At 45.7% G+C, this 14,253-nt stretch overlaps 6 non-coding genes across 6 annotated transcripts; all 6 read left to right on the top strand.

Annotated features, from left to right (window-relative positions):
* Positions 1 to 1,295: 1,295 nt before the first annotated feature.
* LOC130331450 (U2 spliceosomal RNA) lies at positions 1,296 to 1,486 on the top strand. The gene has a single exon (XR_008874354.1). It is a non-coding gene; the product is annotated as a U2 spliceosomal RNA (small nuclear RNA).
* Positions 1,487 to 3,577: 2,091 nt separating this feature from the next.
* LOC130331384 (U2 spliceosomal RNA) lies at positions 3,578 to 3,768 on the top strand. Its single transcript, XR_008874295.1, has one exon. It is a non-coding gene; the product is annotated as a U2 spliceosomal RNA (small nuclear RNA).
* A 2,089-nt stretch (positions 3,769 to 5,857) lies between these two features.
* On the top strand, positions 5,858 to 6,048 carry LOC130331449 (U2 spliceosomal RNA). The gene has a single exon (XR_008874353.1). It is a non-coding gene; the product is annotated as a U2 spliceosomal RNA (small nuclear RNA).
* A 2,091-nt stretch (positions 6,049 to 8,139) lies between these two features.
* LOC130331447 (U2 spliceosomal RNA) lies at positions 8,140 to 8,330 on the top strand. The gene has a single exon (XR_008874352.1). It is a non-coding gene; the product is annotated as a U2 spliceosomal RNA (small nuclear RNA).
* Positions 8,331 to 10,416: 2,086 nt separating this feature from the next.
* Positions 10,417 to 10,607, top strand: LOC130331446 (U2 spliceosomal RNA). The gene has a single exon (XR_008874351.1). It is a non-coding gene; the product is annotated as a U2 spliceosomal RNA (small nuclear RNA).
* A 2,084-nt stretch (positions 10,608 to 12,691) lies between these two features.
* LOC130331445 (U2 spliceosomal RNA) lies at positions 12,692 to 12,882 on the top strand. The gene has a single exon (XR_008874350.1). It is a non-coding gene; the product is annotated as a U2 spliceosomal RNA (small nuclear RNA).
* Positions 12,883 to 14,253: the final 1,371 nt, after the last annotated feature.

Raw genomic sequence — 14,253 nt, 5'->3', positions numbered from 1 at the left:
TCTGTCGCTGAACAGTCGCTTTTTATGTATTCAGCACCTATGTATAATGTTGTAAAAATGCTCTAGAAGCTAAAGTCGCAGAAATGTCACACATATTTGGCCTGCAACTTTCTGTGCGACAAATTCAGACAGGAAAAATCAGTATAAATCCTTAGAAAATTATCCCCCAGTGTCTCCATCTGCTGGCGGTATTGAATAAGCATTGCTGCACTGATGGGGTATGCATTAGACGAAAAAAAAGAAGAAAAAGAAGAATAATACGCCCAGAAAAGAGGCGAAAAGGAGAAAAACGTAAAAAAACGTGAAAAAAAAGTAAGAGGAGGAGAAGGGAAAAAAAGGTGGAAATGGGTTTAAAAGTGATTTCGGCGGAGAAATATATATATATATATATATATATATATATATATATATATATATATGCGCGCGCACACACACACATAGATATAAACGTATTCTCCGTTGAGATATTGCAGCCGCTGCTGTGTCCAGGCCCAGGAGCCTTAGCACTGTGCTGTGATGTCACTCAATACCACTGACATCACTAGGTGTAAACAACATCTCTCCTTTGCTGTGTATGTGACTATGGAGCTGTTTGGTGATGTCGTCTATTACGGCCTTCATAGAAGCAACAGGAGATTGTTGCATCCATCTTGAACCCTCAGAACTACAGTGCTATGATGTCACTCACTTCCACAGGCCTTGCAGAGTGTAAACAACAACAACCCAGCTTTGTTGTGTATGTAACCAAAGGGATTTGTGATGTCACCTAGAACCTTCACAGCAGCGACAGCTTTATGAGGAGCATCAGCACTGCTCTGCCTGAGCAGAACCATCACCGCCATAGGTTGTCAAATAACCCGGATTTAACCCACACAGGTAAGTCCAATGGGGTGCAGGCATGTCCTCTATGCTTACAGCTTCCCGTGGGTGTTGGTTTGATACCGTTTGGGGACAGCCAAGGAGGCATCTGCAGGCAACAAAGGTAGGTGTGTGCTTGTGTGTGTGTTTCCTATGCAGATCCTAAGCCCAGTGTCACATGCAAGTAGGAGGAGTAAGAAGGGTTCCTGGCAAATCCGGGTTATGGATTGCATTTAAAAAGGCCCCGTGGGAGTGCAATGGGCCCCTGTCTTGCTGCTTAGCAATAATGGTATGGGTTTAGGTTCTGCTGTGTGTACTGGTGGTTGACTGCCCCCCAGCCCAGAGTGTGCATGGAAAATTGTCTGGCAGCCTCCCTGACAGCAAGCAGTGATAGTGCCCATGAAGGGGACCTTGTTGGGCCCGCCCCTTTCACGGTTATCGCTTCTCGGCCTTTTGGCTAAGATCAAGTGTAGTATCTGTTCTTATCAGTTTAATATCTGATACGTCCCCTATCTGGGGACCATATATTAAATGGATTTTTGAGAACGGGGGCCGATTTCGAAGCTTGCTTCCGTCGCCCTATGCATTGACCCGATATGGCAGTATCTTCGGGTACAGTGCACCACCCCCTTACAGGGTTAAAAAGAAAGATTCCTACTTTCATTGCTACCTGCTTGCTGGCTAGCCAGCTAGCCAGCCCTGTGGGCCTTGCTGCTGCTGCAGCCAAAAAACAAAAGGTGGTGCTGCTGCTGCTTCTGCTGCTTCTGCTTCTGCTTGTGTCTGGCCCCTGTTGGAGCGTCCAGGCACAGGACTTCTGCTGCTGCTGACTAAATGGCCTCCTTAATTGGATCATTTGAGTAGCCAGCACACCTGTGCAGGTAGGGCATGACATGATAGGCAGCTGCCTTGATAGCGGGTGGGTGCTGAATGTTCCTAATTGACAAAATAAGATTAATGCTTATGAAGAAATATAAAATCTCATCCCTTCCCCAATATCGCGCCACACCCCTACCCCTTAATTCCCTGGTTGAACGTGATGGACATATGTCTTTTTTCGACCGTACTAACTATGTAACTATGTAACATAACATGGGGGGGGGGTCTCCTGGCTGTTCACACAGGTGTGTCATTGCTGTACATTGACCATGCATTGCTTCTGTGGTATTGCAAAGGCAAAGACAAATGCTTCCAGCCATCCATTGCACTAATGGATTGGTCATCAGCTGGCTGTCTATGTCCCGCATCAATATAGACCAAAGTACAGAGGGTTAGGCTATGCTATTGTGCACCTACCTGATGCATCAGAAGGTGCGAGGCCCTTGCTAAATTCTGTGCACAGACTTTGAGATCTATGCTTTAGACTGTATCTAAACCTGCTCCAACATGGACTGACATTCTGGCCTACTTTCAGCCGATGCGACTTGTCTGTCGCTGAACAGTCGCTTTTTATGTATTCAGCACCTATGTATAATGTTGTAAAAATGCTCTAGAAGCTAAAGTCGCAGAAATGTCACACATATTTGGCCTGCAACTTTCTGTGCGACAAATTCAGACAGGAAAAATCAGTATAAATCCTTAGAAAATTATCCCCCAGTGTCTCCATCTGCTGGCGGTATTGAATAAGCATTGCTGCACTGATGGGGTATGCATTAGACGAAAAAAAAGAAGAAAAAGAAGAATAATACGCCCAGAAAAGAGGCGAAAAGGAGAAAAACGTAAAAAAACGTGAAAAAAAAGTAAGAGGAGGAGAAGGGAAAAAAAGGTGGAAATGGGTTTAAAAGTGATTTCGGCGGAGAAATATATATATATATATATATATATATATATATATATATATATATATATATGCGCACACACACACATAGATATAAACGTATTCTCCGTTGAGATATTGCAGCCGCTGCTGTGTCCAGGCCCAGGAGCCTTAGCACTGTGCTGTGATGTCACTCAATACCACTGACATCACTAGGTGTAAACAACATCTCTCCTTTGCTGTGTATGTGACTATGGAGCTGTTTGGTGATGTCGTCTATTACGGCCTTCATAGAAGCAACAGGAGATTGTTGCATCCATCTTGAACCCTCAGAACTACAGTGCTATGATGTCACTCACTTCCACAGGCCTTGCAGAGTGTAAACAACAACAACCCAGCTTTGTTGTGTATGTAACCAAAGGGATTTGTGATGTCACCTAGAACCTTCACAGCAGCGACAGCTTTATGAGGAGCATCAGCACTGCTCTGCCTGAGCAGAACCATCACCGCCATAGGTTGTCAAATAACCCGGATTTAACCCACACAGGTAAGTCCAATGGGGTGCAGGCATGTCCTCTATGCTTACAGCTTCCCGTGGGTGTTGGTTTGATACCGTTTGGGGACAGCCAAGGAGGCATCTGCAGGCAACAAAGGTAGGTGTGTGCTTGTGTGTGTGTTTCCTATGCAGATCCTAAGCCCAGTGTCACATGCAAGTAGGAGGAGTAAGAAGGGTTCCTGGCAAATCCGGGTTATGGATTGCATTTAAAAAGGCCCCGTGGGAGTGCAATGGGCCCCTGTCTTGCTGCTTAGCAATAATGGTATGGGTTTAGGTTCTGCTGTGTGTACTGGTGGTTGACTGCCCCCCAGCCCAGAGTGTGCATGGAAAATTGTCTGGCAGCCTCCCTGACAGCAAGCAGTGATAGTGCCCATGAAGGGGACCTTGTTGGGCCCGCCCCTTTCACGGTTATCGCTTCTCGGCCTTTTGGCTAAGATCAAGTGTAGTATCTGTTCTTATCAGTTTAATATCTGATACGTCCCCTATCTGGGGACCATATATTAAATTGATTTTTGAGAACGGGGGCCGATTTCGAAGCTTGCTTCCGTCGCCCTATGCATTGACCCGATATGGCAGTATCTTCGGGTACAGTGCACCACCCCCTTACAGGGTTAAAAAGAAAGATTCCTACTTTCATTGCTACCTGCTTGCTGGCTAGCCAGCTAGCCAGCCCTGTGGGCCTTGCTGCTGCTGCAGCCAAAAAACAAAAGGTGGTGCTGCTGCTGCTTCTGCTGCTTCTGCTTCTGCTTGTGTCTGGCCCCTGTTGGAGCGTCCAGGCACAGGACTTCTGCTGCTGCTGACTAAATGGCCTCCTTAATTGGATCATTTGAGTAGCCAGCACACCTGTGCAGGTAGGGCATGACATGATAGGCAGCTGCCTTGATAGCGGGTGGGTGCTGAATGTTCCTAATTGACAAAATAAGATTAATGCTTATGAAGAAATATAAAATCTCATCCCTTCCCCAATATCGCGCCACACCCCTACCCCTTAATTCCCTGGTTGAACGTGATGGACATATGTCTTTTTTCGACCGTACTAACTATGTAACTATGTAACATAACATGGGGGGGGGGTCTCCTGGCTGTTCACACAGGTGTGTCATTGCTGTACATTGACCATGCATTGCTTCTGTGGTATTGCAAAGGCAAAGACAAATGCTTCCAGCCATCCATTGCACTAATGGATTGGTCATCAGCTGGCTGTCTATGTCCCGCATCAATATAGACCAAAGTACAGAGGGTTAGGCTATGCTATTGTGCACCTACCTGATGCATCAGAAGGTGCGAGGCCCTTGCTAAATTCTGTGCACAGACTTTGAGATCTATGCTTTAGACTGTATCTAAACCTGCTCCAACATGGACTGACATTCTGGCCTACTTTCAGCCGATGCGACTTGTCTGTCGCTGAACAGTCGCTTTTTATGTATTCAGCACCTATGTATAATGTTGTAAAAATGCTCTAGAAGCTAAAGTCGCAGAAATGTCACACATATTTGGCCTGCAACTTTCTGTGCGACAAATTCAGACAGGAAAAATCAGTATAAATCCTTAGAAAATTATCCCCCAGTGTCTCCATCTGCTGGCGGTATTGAATAAGCATTGCTGCACTGATGGGGTATGCATTAGACGAAAAAAAAGAAGAAAAAGAAGAATAATACGCCCAGAAAAGAGGCGAAAAGGAGAAAAACGTAAAAAAACGTGAAAAAAAAGTAAGAGGAGGAGAAGGGAAAAAAAGGTGGAAATGGGTTTAAAAGTGATTTCGGCGGAGAAATATATATATATATATATATATATATATATATATATATATATATATATGCGCACACACACACATAGATATAAACGTATTCTCCGTTGAGATATTGCAGCCGCTGCTGTGTCCAGGCCCAGGAGCCTTAGCACTGTGCTGTGATGTCACTCAATACCACTGACATCACTAGGTGTAAACAACATCTCTCCTTTGCTGTGTATGTGACTATGGAGCTGTTTGGTGATGTCGTCTATTACGGCCTTCATAGAAGCAACAGGAGATTGTTGCATCCATCTTGAACCCTCAGAACTACAGTGCTATGATGTCACTCACTTCCACAGGCCTTGCAGAGTGTAAACAACAACAACCCAGCTTTGTTGTGTATGTAACCAAAGGGATTTGTGATGTCACCTAGAACCTTCACAGCAGCGACAGCTTTATGAGGAGCATCAGCACTGCTCTGCCTGAGCAGAACCATCACCGCCATAGGTTGTCAAATAACCCGGATTTAACCCACACAGGTAAGTCCAATGGGGTGCAGGCATGTCCTCTATGCTTACAGCTTCCCGTGGGTGTTGGTTTGATACCGTTTGGGGACAGCCAAGGAGGCATCTGCAGGCAACAAAGGTAGGTGTGTGCTTGTGTGTGTGTTTCCTATGCAGATCCTAAGCCCAGTGTCACATGCAAGTAGGAGGAGTAAGAAGGGTTCCTGGCAAATCCGGGTTATGGATTGCATTTAAAAAGGCCCCGTGGGAGTGCAATGGGCCCCTGTCTTGCTGCTTAGCAATAATGGTATGGGTTTAGGTTCTGCTGTGTGTACTGGTGGTTGACTGCCCCCCAGCCCAGAGTGTGCATGGAAAATTGTCTGGCAGCCTCCCTGACAGCAAGCAGTGATAGTGCCCATGAAGGGGACCTTGTTGGGCCCGCCCCTTTCACGGTTATCGCTTCTCGGCCTTTTGGCTAAGATCAAGTGTAGTATCTGTTCTTATCAGTTTAATATCTGATACGTCCCCTATCTGGGGACCATATATTAAATGGATTTTTGAGAACGGGGGCCGATTTCGAAGCTTGCTTCCGTCGCCCTATGCATTGACCCGATATGGCAGTATCTTCGGGTACAGTGCACCACCCCCTTACAGGGTTAAAAAGAAAGATTCCTACTTTCATTGCTACCTGCTTGCTGGCTAGCCAGCTAGCCAGCCCTGTGGGCCTTGCTGCTGCTGCAGCCAAAAAACAAAAGGTGGTGCTGCTGCTGCTTCTGCTGCTTCTGCTTCTGCTTGTGTCTGGCCCCTGTTGGAGCGTCCAGGCACAGGACTTCTGCTGCTGCTGACTAAATGGCCTCCTTAATTGGATCATTTGAGTAGCCAGCACACCTGTGCAGGTAGGGCATGACATGATAGGCAGCTGCCTTGATAGCGGGTGGGTGCTGAATGTTCCTAATTGACAAAATAAGATTAATGCTTATGAAGAAATATAAAATCTCATCCCTTCCCCAATATCGCGCCACACCCCTACCCCTTAATTCCCTGGTTGAACGTGATGGACATATGTCTTTTTTCTACCGTACTAACTATGTAACTATGTAACATAACATGGGGGGGGGGTCTCCTGGCTGTTCACACAGGTGTGTCATTGCTGTACATTGACCATGCATTGCTTCTGTGGTATTGCAAAGGCAAAGACAAATGCTTCCAGCCATCCATTGCACTAATGGATTGGTCATCAGCTGGCTGTCTATGTCCCGCATCAATATAGACCAAAGTACAGAGGGTTAGGCTATGCTATTGTGCACCTACCTGATGCATCAGAAGGTGCGAGGCCCTTGCTAAATTCTGTGCACAGACTTTGAGATCTATGCTTTAGACTGTATCTAAACCTGCTCCAACATGGACTGACATTCTGGCCTACTTTCAGCCGATGCGACTTGTCTGTCGCTGAACAGTCGCTTTTTATGTATTCAGCACCTATGTATAATGTTGTAAAAATGCTCTAGAAGCTAAAGTCGCAGAAATGTCACACATATTTGGCCTGCAACTTTCTGTGCGACAAATTCAGACAGGAAAAATCAGTATAAATCCTTAGAAAATTATCCCCCAGTGTCTCCATCTGCTGGCGGTATTGAATAAGCATTGCTGCACTGATGGGGTATGCATTAGACGAAAAAAAAGAAGAAAAAGAAGAATAATACGCCCAGAAAAGAGGCGAAAAGGAGAAAAACGTAAAAAAACGTGAAAAAAAAGTAAGAGGAGGAGAAGGGAAAAAAAGGTGGAAATGGGTTTAAAAGTGATTTCGGCGGAGAAATATATATATATATATATATATATATATATATATATATATATATATATATGCGCACACACACACATAGATATAAACGTATTCTCCGTTGAGATATTGCAGCCGCTGCTGTGTCCAGGCCCAGGAGCCTTAGCACTGTGCTGTGATGTCACTCAATACCACTGACATCACTAGGTGTAAACAACATCTCTCCTTTGCTGTGTATGTGACTATGGAGCTGTTTGGTGATGTCGTCTATTACGGCCTTCATAGAAGCAACAGGAGATTGTTGCATCCATCTTGAACCCTCAGAACTACAGTGCTATGATGTCACTCACTTCCACAGGCCTTGCAGAGTGTAAACAACAACAACCCAGCTTTGTTGTGTATGTAACCAAAGGGATTTGTGATGTCACCTAGAACCTTCACAGCAGCGACAGCTTTATGAGGAGCATCAGCACTGCTCTGCCTGAGCAGAACCATCACCGCCATAGGTTGTCAAATAACCCGGATTTAACCCACACAGGTAAGTCCAATGGGGTGCAGGCATGTCCTCTATGCTTACAGCTTCCCGTGGGTGTTGGTTTGATACCGTTTGGGGACAGCCAAGGAGGCATCTGCAGGCAACAAAGGTAGGTGTGTGCTTGTGTGTGTGTTTCCTATGCAGATCCTAAGCCCAGTGTCACATGCAAGTAGGAGGAGTAAGAAGGGTTCCTGGCAAATCCGGGTTATGGATTGCATTTAAAAAGGCCCCGTGGGAGTGCAATGGGCCCCTGTCTTGCTGCTTAGCAATAATGGTATGGGTTTAGGTTCTGCTGTGTGTACTGGTGGTTGACTGCCCCCCAGCCCAGAGTGTGCATGGAAAATTGTCTGGCAGCCTCCCTGACAGCAAGCAGTGATAGTGCCCATGAAGGGGACCTTGTTGGGCCCGCCCCTTTCACGGTTATCGCTTCTCGGCCTTTTGGCTAAGATCAAGTGTAGTATCTGTTCTTATCAGTTTAATATCTGATACGTCCCCTATCTGGGGACCATATATTAAATGGATTTTTGAGAACGGGGGCCGATTTCGAAGCTTGCTTCCGTCGCCCTATGCATTGACCCGATATGGCAGTATCTTCGGGTACAGTGCACCACCCCCTTACAGGGTTAAAAAGAAAGATTCCTACTTTCATTGCTACCTGCTTGCTGGCTAGCCAGCTAGCCAGCCCTGTGGGCCTTGCTGCTGCTGCAGCCAAAAAACAAAAGGTGGTGCTGCTGCTGCTTCTGCTGCTTCTGCTTCTGCTTGTGTCTGGCCCCTGTTGGAGCGTCCAGGCACAGGACTTCTGCTGCTGCTGACTAAATGGCCTCCTTAATTGGATCATTTGAGTAGCCAGCACACCTGTGCAGGTAGGGCATGACATGATAGGCAGCTGCCTTGATAGCGGGTGGGTGCTGAATGTTCCTAATTGACAAAATAAGATTAATGCTTATGAAGAAATATAAAATCTCATCCCTTCCCCAATATCGCGCCACACCCCTACCCCTTAATTCCCTGGTTGAACGTGATGGACATATGTCTTTTTTCGACCGTACTAACTATGTAACTATGTAACATAACATGGGGGGGGGGGTCTCCTGGCTGTTCACACAGGTGTGTCATTGCTGTACATTGACCATGCATTGCTTCTGTGGTATTGCAAAGGCAAAGACAAATGCTTCCAGCCATCCATTGCACTAATGGATTGGTCATCAGCTGGCTGTCTATGTCCCGCATCAATATAGACCAAAGTACAGAGGGTTAGGCTATGCTATTGTGCACCTACCTGATGCATCAGAAGGTGCGAGGCCCTTGCTAAATTCTGTGCACAGACTTTGAGATCTATGCTTTAGACTGTATCTAAACCTGCTCCAACATGGACTGACATTCTGGCCTACTTTCAGCCGATGCGACTTGTCTGTCGCTGAACAGTCGCTTTTTATGTATTCAGCACCTATGTATAATGTTGTAAAAATGCTCTAGAAGCTAAAGTCGCAGAAATGTCACACATATTTGGCCTGCAACTTTCTGTGCGACAAATTCAGACAGGAAAAATCAGTATAAATCCTTAGAAAATTATCCCCCAGTGTCTCCATCTGCTGGCGGTATTGAATAAGCATTGCTGCACTGATGGGGTATGCATTAGACGAAAAAAAAGAAGAAAAAGAAGAATAATACGCCCAGAAAAGAGGCGAAAAGGAGAAAAACGTAAAAAAACGTGAAAAAAAAGTAAGAGGAGGAGAAGGGAAAAAAAGGTGGAAATGGGTTTAAAAGTGATTTCGGCGGAGAAATATATATATATATATATATATATATATATATATATATATATATGCGCACACACACACATAGATATAAACGTATTCTCCGTTGAGATATTGCAGCCGCTGCTGTGTCCAGGCCCAGGAGCCTTAGCACTGTGCTGTGATGTCACTCAATACCACTGACATCACTAGGTGTAAACAACATCTCTCCTTTGCTGTGTATGTGACTATGGAGCTGTTTGGTGATGTCGTCTATTACGGCCTTCATAGAAGCAACAGGAGATTGTTGCATCCATCTTGAACCCTCAGAACTACAGTGCTATGATGTCACTCACTTCCACAGGCCTTGCAGAGTGTAAACAACAACAACCCAGCTTTGTTGTGTATGTAACCAAAGGGATTTGTGATGTCACCTAGAACCTTCACAGCAGCGACAGCTTTATGAGGAGCATCAGCACTGCTCTGCCTGAGCAGAACCATCACCGCCATAGGTTGTCAAATAACCCGGATTTAACCCACACAGGTAAGTCCAATGGGGTGCAGGCATGTCCTCTATGCTTACAGCTTCCCGTGGGTGTTGGTTTGATACCGTTTGGGGACAGCCAAGGAGGCATCTGCAGGCAACAAAGGTAGGTGTGTGCTTGTGTGTGTGTTTCCTATGCAGATCCTAAGCCCAGTGTCACATGCAAGTAGGAGGAGTAAGAAGGGTTCCTGGCAAATCCGGGTTATGGATTGCATTTAAAAAGGCCCCGTGGGAGTGCAATGGGCCCCTGTCTTGCTGCTTAGCAATAATGGTATGGGTTTAGGTTCTGCTGTGTGTACTGGTGGTTGACTGCCCCCCAGCCCAGAGTGTGCATGGAAAATTGTCTGGCAGCCTCCCTGACAGCAAGCAGTGATAGTGCCCATGAAGGGGACCTTGTTGGGCCCGCCCCTTTCACGGTTATCGCTTCTCGGCCTTTTGGCTAAGATCAAGTGTAGTATCTGTTCTTATCAGTTTAATATCTGATACGTCCCCTATCTGGGGACCATATATTAAATGGATTTTTGAGAACGGGGGCCGATTTCGAAGCTTGCTTCCGTCGCCCTATGCATTGACCCGATATGGCAGTATCTTCGGGTACAGTGCACCACCCCCTTACAGGGTTAAAAAGAAAGATTCCTACTTTCATTGCTACCTGCTTGCTGGCTAGCCAGCTAGCCAGCCCTGTGGGCCTTGCTGCTGCTGCAGCCAAAAAACAAAAGGTGGTGCTGCTGCTGCTTCTGCTGCTTCTGCTTCTGCTTGTGTCTGGCCCCTGTTGGAGCGTCCAGGCACAGGACTTCTGCTGCTGCTGACTAAATGGCCTCCTTAATTGGATCATTTGAGTAGCCAGCACACCTGTGCAGGTAGGGCATGACATGATAGGCAGCTGCCTTGATAGCGGGTGGGTGCTGAATGTTCCTAATTGACAAAATAAGATTAATGCTTATGAAGAAATATAAAATCTCATCCCTTCCCCAATATCGCGCCACACCCCTACCCCTTAATTCCCTGGTTGAACGTGATGGACATATGTCTTTTTTCGACCGTACTAACTATGTAACTATGTAACATAACATGGGGGGGGGGGTCTCCTGGCTGTTCACACAGGTGTGTCATTGCTGTACATTGACCATGCATTGCTTCTGTGGTATTGCAAAGGCAAAGACAAATGCTTCCAGCCATCCATTGCACTAATGGATTGGTCATCAGCTGGCTGTCTATGTCCCGCATCAATATAGACCAAAGTACAGAGGGTTAGGCTATGCTATTGTGCACCTACCTGATGCATCAGAAGGTGCGAGGCCCTTGCTAAATTCTGTGCACAGACTTTGAGATCTATGCTTTAGACTGTATCTAAACCTGCTCCAACATGGACTGACATTCTGGCCTACTTTCAGCCGATGCGACTTGTCTGTCGCTGAACAGTCGCTTTTTATGTATTCAGCACCTATGTATAATGTTGTAAAAATGCTCTAGAAGCTAAAGTCGCAGAAATGTCACACATATTTGGCCTGCAACTTTCTGTGCGACAAATTCAGACAGGAAAAATCAGTATAAATCCTTAGAAAATTATCCCCCAGTGTCTCCATCTGCTGGCGGTATTGAATAAGCATTGCTGCACTGATGGGGTATGCATTAGACGAAAAAAAAGAAGAAAAAGAAGAATAATACGCCCAGAAAAGAGGCGAAAAGGAGAAAAACGTAAAAAAACGTGAAAAAAAAGTAAGAGGAGGAGAAGGGAAAAAAAGGTGGAAATGGGTTTAAAAGTGATTTCGGCGGAGAAATATATATATATATATATATATATATATATATATATATATATGCGCACACACACACATAGATATAAACGTATTCTCCGTTGAGATATTGCAGCCGCTGCTGTGTCCAGGCCCAGGAGCCTTAGCACTGTGCTGTGATGTCACTCAATACCACTGACATCACTAGGTGTAAACAACATCTCTCCTTTGCTGTGTATGTGACTATGGAGCTGTTTGGTGATGTCGTCTATTACGGCCTTCATAGAAGCAACAGGAGATTGTTGCATCCATCTTGAACCCTCAGAACTACAGTGCTATGATGTCACTCACTTCCACAGGCCTTGCAGAGTGTAAACAACAACAACCCAGCTTTGTTGTGTATGTAACCAAAGGGATTTGTGATGTCACCTAGAACCTTCACAGCAGCGACAGCTTTATGAGGAGCATCAGCACTGCTCTGCCTGAGCAGAACCATCACCGCCATAGGTTGTCAAATAACCCGGATTTAACCCACACAGGTAAGTCCAATGGGGTGCAGGCATGTCCTCTATGCTTACAGCTTCCCGTGGGTGTTGGTTTGATACCGTTTGGGGACAGCCAAGGAGGCATCTGCAGGCAACAAAGGTAGGTGTGTGCTTGTGTGTGTGTTTCCTATGCAGATCCTAAGCCCAGTGTCACATGCAAGTAGGAGGAGTAAGAAGGGTTCCTGGCAAATCCGGGTTATGGATTGCATTTAAAAAGGCCCCGTGGGAGTGCAATGGGCCCCTGTCTTGCTGCTTAGCAATAATGGTATGGGTTTAGGTTCTGCTGTGTGTACTGGTGGTTGACTGCCCCCCAGCCCAGAGTGTGCATGGAAAATTGTCTGGCAGCCTCCCTGACAGCAAGCAGTGATAGTGCCCATGAAGGGGACCTTGTTGGGCCCGCCCCTTTCACGGTTATCGCTTCTCGGCCTTTTGGCTAAGATCAAGTGTAGTATCTGTTCTTATCAGTTTAATATCTGATACGTCCCCTATCTGGGGACCATATATTAAATGGATTTTTGAGAACGGGGGCCGATTTCGAAGCTTGCTTCCGTCGCCCTATGCATTGACCCGATATGGCAGTATCTTCGGGTACAGTGCACCACCCCCTTACAGGGTTAAAAAGAAAGATTCCTACTTTCATTGCTACCTGCTTGCTGGCTAGCCAGCTAGCCAGCCCTGTGGGCCTTGCTGCTGCTGCAGCCAAAAAACAAAAGGTGGTGCTGCTGCTGCTTCTGCTGCTTCTGCTTCTGCTTGTGTCTGGCCCCTGTTGGAGCGTCCAGGCACAGGACTTCTGCTGCTGCTGACTAAATGGCCTCCTTAATTGGATCATTTGAGTAGCCAGCACACCTGTGCAGGTAGGGCATGACATGATAGGCAGCTGCCTTGATAGCGGGTGGGTGCTGAATGTTCCTAATTGACAAAATAAGATTAATGCTTATGAAGAAATATAAAATCTCATCCCTTCCCCAATATCGCGCCACACCCCTACCCCTTAATTCCCTGGTTGAACGTGATGGACATATGTCTTTTTTCGACCGTACTAACTATGTAACTATGTAACATAACATGGGGGGGGGGGTCTCCTGGCTGTTCACACAGGTGTGTCATTGCTGTACATTGACCATGCATTGCTTCTGTGGTATTGCAAAGGCAAAGACAAATGCTTCCAGCCATCCATTGCACTAATGGATTGGTCATCAGCTGGCTGTCTATGTCCCGCATCAATATAGACCAAAGTACAGAGGGTTAGGCTATGCTATTGTGCACCTACCTGATGCATCAGAAGGTGCGAGGCCCTTGCTAAATTCTGTGCACAGACTTTGAGATCTATGCTTTAGACTGTATCTAAACCTGCTCCAACATGGACTGACATTCTGGCCTACTTTCAGCCGATGCGACTTGTCTGTCGCTGAACAGTCGCTTTTTATGTATTCAGCACCTATGTATAATGTTGTAAAAATGCTCTAGAAGCTAAAGTCGCAGAAATGTCACACATATTTGGCCTGCAACTTTCTGTGCGACAAATTCAGACAGGAAAAATCAGTATAAATCCTTAGAAAATTATCCCCCAGTGTCTCCATCTGCTGGCGGTATTGAATAAGCATTGCTGCACTGATGGGGTATGCATTAGACGAAAAAAAAGAAGAAAAAGAAGAATAATACGCCCAGAAAAGAGGCGAAAAGGAGAAAAACGTAAAAAAACGTGAAAAAAAAGTAAGAGGAGGAGAAGGGAAAAAAAGGTGGAAATGGGTTTAAAAGTGATTTCGGCGGAGAAATATATATATATATATATATATATATATATATATATATATATATATATATATGCGCACACACACACATAGATATAAACGTATTCTCCGTTGAGATATTGCAGCCGCTGCTGTGTCCAGGCCCAGGAGCCTTAGCACTGTGCTGTGATGTCACTCAATACCACTGACATCACTAGGTGTAAACAACATCTCTCCTTTGCTGT

This window comes from Hyla sarda, unplaced genomic scaffold, assembly GCF_029499605.1.
Source record: "Hyla sarda isolate aHylSar1 unplaced genomic scaffold, aHylSar1.hap1 scaffold_350, whole genome shotgun sequence".
In the NCBI taxonomy this organism is placed as follows: domain Eukaryota; kingdom Metazoa; phylum Chordata; class Amphibia; order Anura; family Hylidae; genus Hyla; species Hyla sarda.
This window is presented reverse-complemented; position numbering and strand designations above follow the sequence as displayed.